The following is a 12,462-nucleotide window of genomic DNA, read 5'->3' on the forward strand; positions in this document are numbered from 1 at the left end:
GTTTTGTTTTTGCAATTAGTATTGCTTTCCTGATAAGTTATCGTTTGGAATAGTCGTTTGTTTGTTGGATTAATTAAAAAAAATTTTAAATCGGAATAAGACTTTGTATATAATTTTACCTTGATATTAATCCTTATCAATAAATCGCTTTATATTCAAGACTAATTCAATACGTGTTTATAACTTTTTGAATTATTCGATTCGGACATTCCATTCACAAGATATCATGAATTTAAAAATTGAAGTATTAGAAAAAGAGACGCGTAGTGAGCGGCGACCCGCTCGTATAGCCCGCAACATACATAATATTCGAGTACGTGTCATTGGGCCGCAGAAAGGGAGTCAACATCATTAAATGAAATTCTGCGCGGCTCACTCGCCCAGTTGGCTCCCTACGAAGAAGGCGTATGCGGAATTGAAAATAAATAATATTAAAAGTTCATCTATATGATCATCTCCCAAGTGGATTGGCAAATGGAGTGATCTGCTTGTTATTAAACTAGTTGACTGAAAGCGAATATTTTGATATTTCTAATTCCTGATTTGTAATGATAAAATAACTAAAAATACTTAGGATTCTGAATTCACATTTAAATGATAATAAATTAAGTTTTGTTTTACTTAAAAGCTTAAAATTTTGAATGTACCATATGTATGCCATCATGCGATACCCTTTGAGAGAACTATAAGGAAACTACCAATGAGCCAGAGTAATACTATAGATAAATGCAAAAAGGGAATCAATTTTATAATTTTAACCAATTTTAATTTATATTAGGCGAGTGAAAAGCTTTTAAAAGTATAAAAAGTAAGAAAGAAAAATTGCAGTTGGTTGAAACATATTAAAAAATATATATTGTTTAATTAGGTCATTTTATGCATTTTCTGAGAAAGCTATCATAGAATGTATACATTTTTTACAACATCAGAAAGTAGAGATATCAACTAAGAAAAGTCTGCCGACTTAAAAAAAAGATATTTGGATGTGTGAATTTTCGCTTGAAAATTGAAGTTTTTTTCAATATTAAATAAGGTGGTAAAATAATTATTTTGAAAAAGAAAAAAATGCAGTATACTGCTATCAGCAAAAAAACTTTCAATTTAAATTTCGCACGAAATTCTCGTGAAAATATTTTTTCTCTAGGTTGGTTTGAGGGTCAATGACGTCTGACCCAATGCCACATCAAAATAATCATTAGTGTTTAGCATACGCTTGTTTTTCTGAAGTACATAAAGAGCATTCGGCGATTTTTACGATGAGTGAAATTATTCTACAAAGAAGTTCCATTAAATTTTGTAAGCGGAATAAGATTTCTGGTGCCGAGACTTTCAGAATGTTGGAAAAGGCCTTCAGTGATAATCATTTGTAGCGAGCAAGTGTTTTTGATTGGTACAAATTATTCAAAGAGGATCGAGAACACTTTGACGACGAACCACGTCCAGGACGGTCATAAACATCAACTGATGATCAACATATCAATAAAATAAAAGATCGACGATACTTGAGAATCGACAATCAACAGTCAGAGATTTTACTGGAATCGTTCGAACATCAGTCAGTACCTAAGAAAAATGAAAGCACTACTGGTTCGAAAATCACTAAATTTTTTCGAAAAACAGCGTCGTGCTAATGTCTGTGAAACAATGCTTTCCCACTACCAAGATGTCGCGAAATGTATTATTACTGGCAATGAGTCTTGGATCTACATATGCTTACGTCCCGGATACAGTCGATCAATCAACCGAATATCGTGTCAAAAGTGAGTTGTAAACGTAAAACCCACATCAAAGCAGGTCGAAAATCAAGGTTATGTTGACAGTTTTCTTCGATTATTTAGGTGTGGTGAACTACGAATTCATTCCGATCGGCTAAATTGTCAACAAGGAACACTCTTTAAGTATTATGCGTCGTTTGCGCGAAGTTATTCGTAAGAAGAGGCCGGAATTATGGGCCGACAGCTCTTGGTTTTCGCACCATTTTAATGCACCTTCGCATACTGCATTGATTCTTCGTGAGTTCGTGTCGCAACCACCGTTTACAATTCCTTTGTGGAAGACGACATAGATTTTGAAGAATAAATTAAGAATCTTAAAATAAAAATTATGAACAATGTCTTACTATTTTTTGCACATAGTTGTATTTAAGACATAAAAAGCGAAGTTTACACTAAATTTTGTGAAATAATTTTTTTTGGAAGATAAAAATAAAAAAAAAACTCAAAAGTTGAGTTACCACAATTTTTCACATAAATTTTATGATTCAGCGAAAAATGTGTCAATACAGCACTTATACAAATAGATCTTCTCATTGCCTATAACTTTGCTTAATACAATTTTTCTATAGGACTCGTAGTTTTGCCGGAAATTGAGATAATCCCTTTTTAACCCTTAAAAATTCAACCAAGTCCCTAACCTTCCTTTCAACGAACCCAGATCATCCGTAAATTATTTTTTCTTTAACTTTTTTTTAAATTTTTTTGTAGTTGGTTTCATTCTACTATGACTTTTTCGCTTTCACAAACTATCTACCCTGATTTATATGGTAGTGTGCCTCCTTAAATATGTTAATGGTCTAATTTTAGGCTTTGGTATTACATATTTGTATTCCTTATTGTAATTTCTTATCATTTAACTGTTCGATCATATCATGATATTAAACTATTAAGTGCTTATAAATTGAATAGTATGCGCTTAGTGATAACAATCGGCACACTTGTGTATGCAAACACATAATAATAAATATATATGGAAATAATTACGAGCTCTCTATCAAATACTGATAAGAAGCTTTAGTACTCGTATACCTTGGCAGCTCTGAAGGTATCGCTCTAACAACCGAATCAAATGATTTTAATTTTCAATGTTTATATATAAATATTTTTATGTTAAAAGTTCACCTCAAAAGGTTTACGGTAATTTTCTGATAACAAGTAGAAAGTCCACATACAAATTATTATGTTTAGACATTTTGATGCATTGTTATTAGTTAACCTTCATTTTTCTTTATTTAGTCACATAAAATTCTGATAACATTTACTGTACGTACTTATGATATCTTATCTGTGGAATTTATAATCCCAACGTGTTGAGAAATAAAGTGCAGAAATCAACGCAAAATTATAAAGATTCGAATGCCAAAATTTGCGACTTTTTTTTAACTCACTGATAAAATTGTTTATCCAGCAGAATGAGGTAATATTTTTAATTATACTTGCAAAACTAAATAATTAGCGAATCAAGGCAGGAGAAAATTGAATACGAAGTGCACATTATAGACAAGAATTAATGTGACAGGAGCGACTATGTGCATTTTGTCGCCAACTAGCCATGGTCTATTGACAGCTCGAGACTAGCTAGTTAATGAGACAGACAAAACAAAAAAAAAACTTTGTAATTAAAATACCTACAATAAAGGAAGCAATAAAAATTTGGCAACTTGCCAACCATTCTAGAAAAACATATCGCCTCAGCAAATTTCATTTATCCCGTTTCCCGTTACTGAAATAATATTTTCGCTGATTTGCTTTCTTTCTTTTGGTATAATTAGCCTTAGTAACCACAACAAGTGTTGAAAAAGTTTTGAAATATTGAGCGAGTGCCGTTATATGCACATACATATATACTATGCAATTACTTACACAAGCTTTATCTCTATTTTTTTGAGTCCCAATACATACATATATAGATTTAAAAGAAAAATAATTTTTGTATAAAATTTCACAGAAATGATTGAGAATATTTTTGGGGCTTGATTTTCCCGAAATCAATAGAATATAATTAAATTTATAATTTATTCTATGGATTCCAAAATAAGAAAACATAATTTTTTAAACCTATAGGGACGGACTTTGTGAGAGACATTTCAATAATCCTATAGAGACCAGTTCTCGGAATAGATTTCTTCATACATGTTTGAAATTATACAGTGACCTATAAAATATCTAAAACAGGAATGCCTAATTTTTTTTAGACCTGAAGAGACCACTTTGTGAGACGGATTTCGATGAACCTATTTGAAATAATACAGTCTATTAAAGGTCTGAAACAGGAAAGTCAAATTTTTTAAGCCTTTGAAGACCACTACATATGTGAGAAAAATTTCAACATTCATGGTTGAAGTAATGTAGTGATATATTAAAGGTCTGTAACAGAAAAACCTTTTTTAAACCCGAAGAGACCAGTTTTTAGGATAAATTTCGATATACATACAGGCTTGAAATAATTCAGTGTTCTATTTAAGGTCTGAAACAGGAAAGCATACTTTTTTATGCCTTTTTTTAATTACATTCAATTCACTCTATTTCATGCCATTGATTACCCTCCCGTGGACCAATAACACCTACATCGTGTATAATGTTGCAGCCTAGCTGAGCTTGCAGCAATTTGGACTGACGTATAGAACGACTGGCGTATTTTTTTCAAGAGCTGACATTTCATCCAGAAAAAACAACGGTTTGGTGTGGTTTGTGGGCCAGTGGAATTATCGATCCACATTTCTTCAAAAATGATGGCGGTGGGAACGTAACCGTCAATGGCGACCGTTATCGCGCCATAATAACCGACTATTTGATGCCTGGAATTGAAGCTTGTAAGATATAACACCGTTACACCTTTTCCTGTTGGGATGTGTGAAGTCTAGAATCTATGCGGACAATCCCGCTTCGATTCAAGCCTTGGAGCAAAACATCACGCATGTCGTTCATCAGTTAGCAGTCGAAATGCTTGGACGAGCCATTGAAAATAGAACTCAACGGATGGACCATCTGAGACGTAGCCGCAGCCAACATTTGAAATAGATAATCTTCAAAAACTAAATACCAAAGATTTTTTTTCATTCATAATAAGCATTCCCCATTAAATTTGTAGTTTCTATGTCTTTTCTTTAAAAAAATAGAGAAACTCGAAATGGATCACCATTTATATGTATTATAGATATATGCATAATATGTACATATACAATACATAGTATATACTATATAGTATAGCTCCATTCACTGATAATTTCTGGCCCCCAACGTAGCATCCAATTATAATGTTCATATATCGCTCATTAGAAAAAAATACGTACATACATATGTATGTATATACACAAATGTTTAGTTTTTTATTTATGGGAACGGATGTTGAGATTCATTTTAAAGAAATTTCAGTGTAAAAAAAACTATATATTTATACAGCATATGCAAATTATACAAGTATGTGGTTCAGTGACGCACTTTTTCTTCGATAAGTACGAAAGTGTACTCATTCCACCGCACACGTATGTATGTATGCATACAAATATACATATATACATATGTACATATATGTATATGTATGTAAAACAGTATGTACGATAATATTTGTGTTGTGAGTGATTGCTGTGTGCAAATTGCTTTAGAAATTAATATTAAAATAGAATTTAGTTCAAGGTTGTGCGCATAATTTGTGACGAACAGTGGTTTAACAAACATGAAAGTGCTTCACATATGCAAATTTATGCACATTTGAAATTTAGCCGAGTGCCCCGAAAATTATAAAAGTGTGCTTTGACATTATTGCGGTATAATTTACGAAGATTCGGTTCAAAATCGTGCTGGCCAGTACTCAAACTAATAGCGAATATAGTCGACTAATAATGGCAGCAAAAAATAAATATTTTTTACAAAGTACATACATACATATGTAAAACATTTGTAGCAATTAACCTAAAATAAATATTACAATAAGTATAATAATATTCTCAAAAGTAGCTAAGTTTTGAGTGAATGCCGCAATTAATAAAACAAATATAAATAGCTCAAGTGGCATGCAATTAAGATTTTTTTAATTCATTTATTTATTCATTTTTGTTTGGTTTATTTTTAAATTTTTCAAACACCACCTAAGTGCTTTTTAAACTTGCATAAGCAGCGACGTTTACAGATAACAGTAAATTTCACCCCCAACACCACGGCTGTGTTAACAAAAAAAAATAATAAAAAAGACAAATAAGTAAATAAAAAAAATAAAATAATTCAAAATAAAAAAAAATTTAAAAAAAGATTTAAAAGATTAATAAAGAAAAAAATATAAACAAATAAAAAACACAAAATGCACAAACCGGTTGCCAAAAATATGGCAAATTGAATAAATACAGACAGCAAGTGTATTATTTTACTTTTATTTATATATTATACCTTTGACATGGTATATTAAATTTGCTACGAAGCTTCTAACACTCAAAAGAATATGCCGGAAACGTTATAAAATATATACATAAATGATTAGCGTGTTGAGGAGAGCTGATTTAGGTCCTTAGTCTAGTCCGTTCGTCTGTATATTCGCGACTTAGTCTCTCAGTTTTTAAGATATCTATCTGAAATTTTACACACCTTTTTTCCGCAAAAAACTGCTCTTTTATTTGAATCGCCGATATCGGAACACTATAAAATATAGGTGCCATACAAACTGACCGATAAAAATCAAGTCTTTATATAGAAAACTTTTTTATTTGTTGAGATATCTTCACGAAATTTGGCATGTGTTATTGTCCAAAGCAACGATGTAGTCTTCGAAGAATTTGTTCAAACCGGATCACTGTAGCATATAGCTGCCATACAAAGTGACAGTTCAAAATCAAGTCCTTGTATTAAAGACCGTTTTGTTTGGGAAGATATTTTTACAAAGTTTGGCATAAACTTTTGTAGAAAACAACGCTTCAATCTCCAAACATATTCTTCAGATCGGACTACTATAGCATATATTTGCCATAAAAACTGTGCGATCGGACTCAAATTCTTGTATGGAAAACTTTCTAATGTGATGAGATATCTTCACGAAATTTGGCATAGGTAATTTTTCTAGGCAATGTTTCAATCTCCAAATATATTTTTTCAGATCGGACTACTATAGCATATAGCTGCCATACAAACCGAGCGATGAAATGCAAGATAAGGGTCATTTTATACTATCTAAGCTACAATAAATGCAACTGTGAAGGGTATTTTAGCTTCGGTGCAGCCGCAGATAACTTTTTTGCTGTTTTTGTTTTCTTTTGTAATGAAATCACATGGTTATTGTGAATATTTTCGCCAACCTTATTTCTTATTTCTACAGCGCTTGAGTATTAAAGTGTTTGCGCTCGATATTAAAAATTATATTATCTACGCACATGCATATCTACGTATGCATACGTATCGACAAACATATTTATATACGTAAGTATGCACATACATTATTGCACAATGCCACCGCATTAATTCGTGAATGAAATTCGCAAATAAACTGCAAATAATTCCAAGCTAAAAAATGTCAACAAGAAAATGGTGTACGTGCTGCTGATAAATTAATCTGATAAATTTGCAACACAAACACCCACATACATACACCTATTGCATACGAACCGGACATGTTTTAAAGCAAGCGCTTAACTTACCTATGACTAATTTAAGGCAGAAATTCGTAAGGCTAATTTTAATACACATATGAACATATGTATATGTATTATATATGCATATGTAGTATATATTTTACATGAACTGAAAGGCTGTTATCTATAAATACATGCATATATACATATATATATATATATATATATATATAATTATTTTTAATTGCTTGTGCGACCCAAGGATATTATGCTAATAGACCATTACGTAATTGACATTGCGATTAAAATATGCGCAATAAATCAATTTCGGAAGGCTGGCCGCACTCAATAAATCACATAGTCAAATGTCAACCACGATTTCGGTTGGATTTTCATGTATTTATGTAAAGACCTCGAAGTTGTTTGTATCTTAATTAAAATCTTTATTAATTGGAAGTGAAAATCGATTTTTTTCAAATTTTCTAAAGCAAACTTAAAAAAAAAATGTAACCAGTGTTGCTACTCGACAAAATTTTGTTTATTTTTGTCGGCTTGAAAGTCAGACATTACTGGGAAGAACAATATTTTTGAGCGTATTTCGAGCTGATAATAATTAAATCAACTATTTTCCTTAACAAAAGTTCCAAAAAACCATATACTACAAATGAAAATCATATACTATTTGGAACTTTCTGTTAATTTATGTTTCAAAAGTAGAAGAGAAATTCTGTATTCTGTGCTTAGACAAATTTTCAAAATAATTATAAGGCGCAAAATATAATGTATTAATTACTAATATTTTCGCTAAAACTCATTTAGGAGGACCCACAAAGTTTCATTTATGCAAAATATCTACAATGCATGCTCTAAACACACCTTATTAACAGCGCTGTAGACGCTCAGTAAAATTGAATTTAACAGCTGTTGTAACATTTGTTAACAGTGACACGCTATTGGAGGAAACAACGTAATCAATAAGGATTCTTTCATTTAAGTTGTTAGTGGCCTCAGGGATTTCAGGAACTGACTCAGAAAGGCTCGATTTTTTAATAGGACGGGACATGAAGTAAAATGTATATAAGTATGTACGAACAAGAACCCTCCATTTGTCTTTTAACAAATACGTGAAGCAGAAGCTCGACAAAACATCTAGCAAACAACTACAATTATGTAAGTATGTTTATATTATAAAACTTGTTAGTGGGGACTGCCTAGATTGAATTTAAGTATACATATATAAGACAGAAATCATGTCAAAAATGACACAATAGGCAATATTCTATATTGAATTATGGAAAAAACCGTAAAATTTTCTGTTAAGCGTGTATGAGTCTCGACAATATAACTAACACCATTCAAAATAAATTTATAATACTTTTCAAAGAGATGTATAATTATAGACAATACATGTACGTATGTAGATATACTAGTATGAAAGTAAGCCGAAAAACGAATTTGAAAATATATGGGTAAAAATGAACTTATATTGAGAGAAAAAAAACCGCTTAATATAATAATTAATTTTAAAAGGTATCGATGAGCATCCAAAGTTTTATATGTAAATAATACGTAGAAAAACTGTTTTATTAAAAATATTTTGATACATTTGTGATAAAAATTTTAACATTACACATTTCTGTAGAGCATAAAATATCCTAAAAATACTTATCTCAGAGGAATGTTGTTTTTGTTTTTTTTAAATCAAAAATTCTTGTATCTAAAAGCTTCGAAAGACAGTGAGCTCAAATTTAGCCAAAGAGAATCTGACCTCACGAGCTGTAGTCAAGCTACTTCCATATTAAACTTAACTGGTTGCCTGACCACAGCAAAATCGCCGGAAATTGCAAAAGCGATGAGCTCGCAATAAAAGACACCCTTACCCAAGGACCAACAGGATGGGAACGCGCAGATGTTCCTCTATTTTCGTGCGTTCGGACGCTGGATCTATGGGACTCGCCAGAGCTCAGTATACGTTGGTCCGCAATCAGGGCTGCGAAAGTGTTCTAGCCAAAAGTGGAACATAAAAGGTTCATGAAACACTTTAGGGGCTGCGACAGTGTTTTAACAAAGAGTGGTACGTAAAATATTCATGGAACTACTACTCGCCATTACCAAGGTTCATATGAGTCATTGTAACTAACCAAGGTTCACATGGCCGCAATAGTAAATGTCCTAACTAGACAATGTCGCATTGACACTCACGCGATAGAATACAGATACTGGAGGACGCAACTTGTCAAAGTTGCTGTGAAGAACATGAGATGGAAATATCTAAACACTGTCATCTTATTATTTAACATAAGAATTTTCGCTTTTTCATTCAAACTAAAATTTCACCAATTAATTTTCGTTCCTCAAAAATAACCATCACATATTCATAAAGTTGACTTTTCAAACTTTCAAAATTCCCGCGACAAAGTTTAATTATCTCAATTAGACGATTAAACATAATGGTTCGAAATTTGGAATTTTTTCAATAAAAATAAATAAAGTTTCTGAAAATAATAATTTTTTCGCCGGAGTTTTTAAAGTTTGAAAAGCCAACTTTATGAATATGTGATGGTTATTTTGAGAAACGAAAAATTAGTTGGTGAAATTTTAGTTTGAATGAAAAAATTGAAATTCCTATGTTAAATGTATGGGAACCTAAAAAAAATAGCCACCCCTTAGAGTTAAGCTACAGCGCCCGGCTTGAGGGAGGATTATTTTTTTGACAATCACTAACATTTGAGGGAGTAAGAGTTGAGAAAAAAAATTCAAAAATTTTTTTGAAGCACCCCAATATCTACATATGTATATTCTCTAAATTTATGATTATTTAACAAGCAATGAGGAAACGGAAAAATGAACTTTTAAATACCGCTTTTCATTGTATGGAATTTCAAAGGCAAATATCATTAGAACTAACTCAGAATCGAAACGGTTCTATTTTGATGGTAGGTTAGGAGAGGTGACCGATGTTAAGTACGCGTTCCAAACGATAAATTTAAAATTTTATTGTTCTAGGTGTATATTTTCCCATAAATATTTTTTGACGCAAATTTAAATAAATATTCATACATACATATATACTATAGATGTACATATATAACATTAGACGTGTGTGTGTATGTTTTGCTTGCATTGTAAATCAAGCGCACTGAAGCGTGTGGTCTACAAGTGATTTTTCATAAAGCCACCGACATTTCCGACGCCAATCAGCCTTAAACACACAAACACACATATGTCCACACATAATTGTACATACTTATGTATGTATGTACGCACACTTAATTTCCTCTGAGCAGATTAGCTGCCTGGCATTGTTTCACTTGATTCGCCGGTGTGGAGGTGGCACCTGCCAAAGTGAGGCGCCTACAAATGGGCAAGGCTGCTGCCTGTGCGTGTGTTTGTACATGTGTGCATGTTTTTTTTATTTTCTGTTGAAAAAATATAAAATTGCCTGATTTTTTTGCGGTTAAGTGAACAAATCAAATAGCAAAAAAAATATTTTTAGTTGATTTGATGGCACATACATATGAACGTACTTAATATATTTACAATTAATAGGTAAATAATTTCTTTGTTATGTACAAGTCCATAAGGTAAGCACACATTTTATGGCTGTGTAGCAGCGATATTAAGTAGTCATTCGATAAGTACGTGTCGAGTGTTTTAATGGACTTTAAAATTTGTTTGTGGTTTGTATTTACATATGTACTTGTATAGTGTGTACAGTTGGTTTTCCTAAAAACCAAATTTGTTAGTCCACTAGTGGCGGCGGTGAACTGTAATTATAAGCCATTTACGTCTACACCTAGCAATTTAGTAGCTATAAAATACTGCAGCGAGCAGGTGAACATGCGTTGGTGTTTATGTGTATGCATGTAGCCAGCGAGTAAATGAACTAGTCACACACTAACCGAGAAGTAGTATGAATCGCGATTTCAATTAGGCAGCCCGAAGAAGTTCTTTTCGTACAATTTATAATATATTTTGCGAGTAAACTGTTCAATTTGAGTTGAAAACACACCAATTACACACTAGTTCGAAACAGTTATACTAAAAATCTATAAAATTTAAGGCATACACCTAGTTTGAAATTATTAAAATACATTTTTTTTCATATTTCGATAGGTTATAACTTCAAAAATAACATACTAAAATTCTTAATCGTTTGGGTTACAGCATTCTACAGTGTAGCCGCTGAGTTCACTCAACTTCATCAGCTTATTTTTAAACACGTTTTCTCAATATTTTATTACTCCGTTTTGAGGTGTGAGGTTGCCCAAATATTCCTATCGTTCTTTTTCTTTAATGGCGTATACATATTCCTAACGTGCACTGTTAAAATGAGCAAAATCGGATGACTACGCATATGACTAATTTTTTTTTCGAACTAATTCATTTTCATTCATTTCATTAAAAAAAATTCTAGTTGTGAACTAGTTTTTTTCGAACTAGTTAATTTTCAATCAGAAAATTTTAACTGTGAACTAGTTTTTTGCGAACCAGTTCATTTTTAATCAGAAAATTCTAGTTCTGAACTAGGTTTCTTTGAAACTGGATAATTTTCAATCAGAAAAGTCTATTCAGAACTATTTTTTTTTCGAACTAATTCACATACAATCTGAAAAATCTAGTTGTAAACAATTTATTTTTCGAGGTACTTCATTATCAATCAGAAAATTATAGTTTTGAACTAGCTTTTTTCGAACTATTTCATTTTTAATCAAAAAATTCTAATTGTGAACTAGGTTTTTTTCGAACTAGTTTATTTTCAATCAGAAAATTTTAACTGTGAACTAGTTTTTTGCGAACCAGTTCATTTTTAATCAGAAAATTCTAGTTCTGAACTAGGTTTCTTTGAAACTGGATAATTTTCAATCAGAAAATTCTATTCAGAACTAGTTTTTTCGAACTAATTCATATACAATCTGAAAAATCTAGTTGTAAACAAGTTTTTTTCGAGGTACTTCATTATCAATCAGAAAATTATAATTTTGAACTAGCTTTTTGCGAACTATTTCATTTTTATCAAAAAATTCTAATTGTGAACTAGGTTTTTTTCGAACTAGTTCATTTTCAATTAAAAAATTCTGTTAGTGAATTAGTTTTTTTCCAAACAAAAATTCTAGTTTTGAACTAGTTTT

General features: G+C 31.4%; 1 protein-coding gene across 8 annotated transcripts in view; it reads right to left on the reverse strand.

The window, feature by feature from the left end:
• The window catches only part of LOC120767370 (nesprin-1), a 200,442-nt gene that overhangs the window by 145,952 nt on the left and 42,028 nt on the right, over positions 1-12,462 (reverse strand). The window lies entirely within an intron of this gene.

Source organism: Bactrocera tryoni, chromosome 2 (assembly GCF_016617805.1).
Source record: "Bactrocera tryoni isolate S06 chromosome 2, CSIRO_BtryS06_freeze2, whole genome shotgun sequence".
Lineage (NCBI taxonomy): Eukaryota > Metazoa > Arthropoda > Insecta > Diptera > Tephritidae > Bactrocera > Bactrocera tryoni.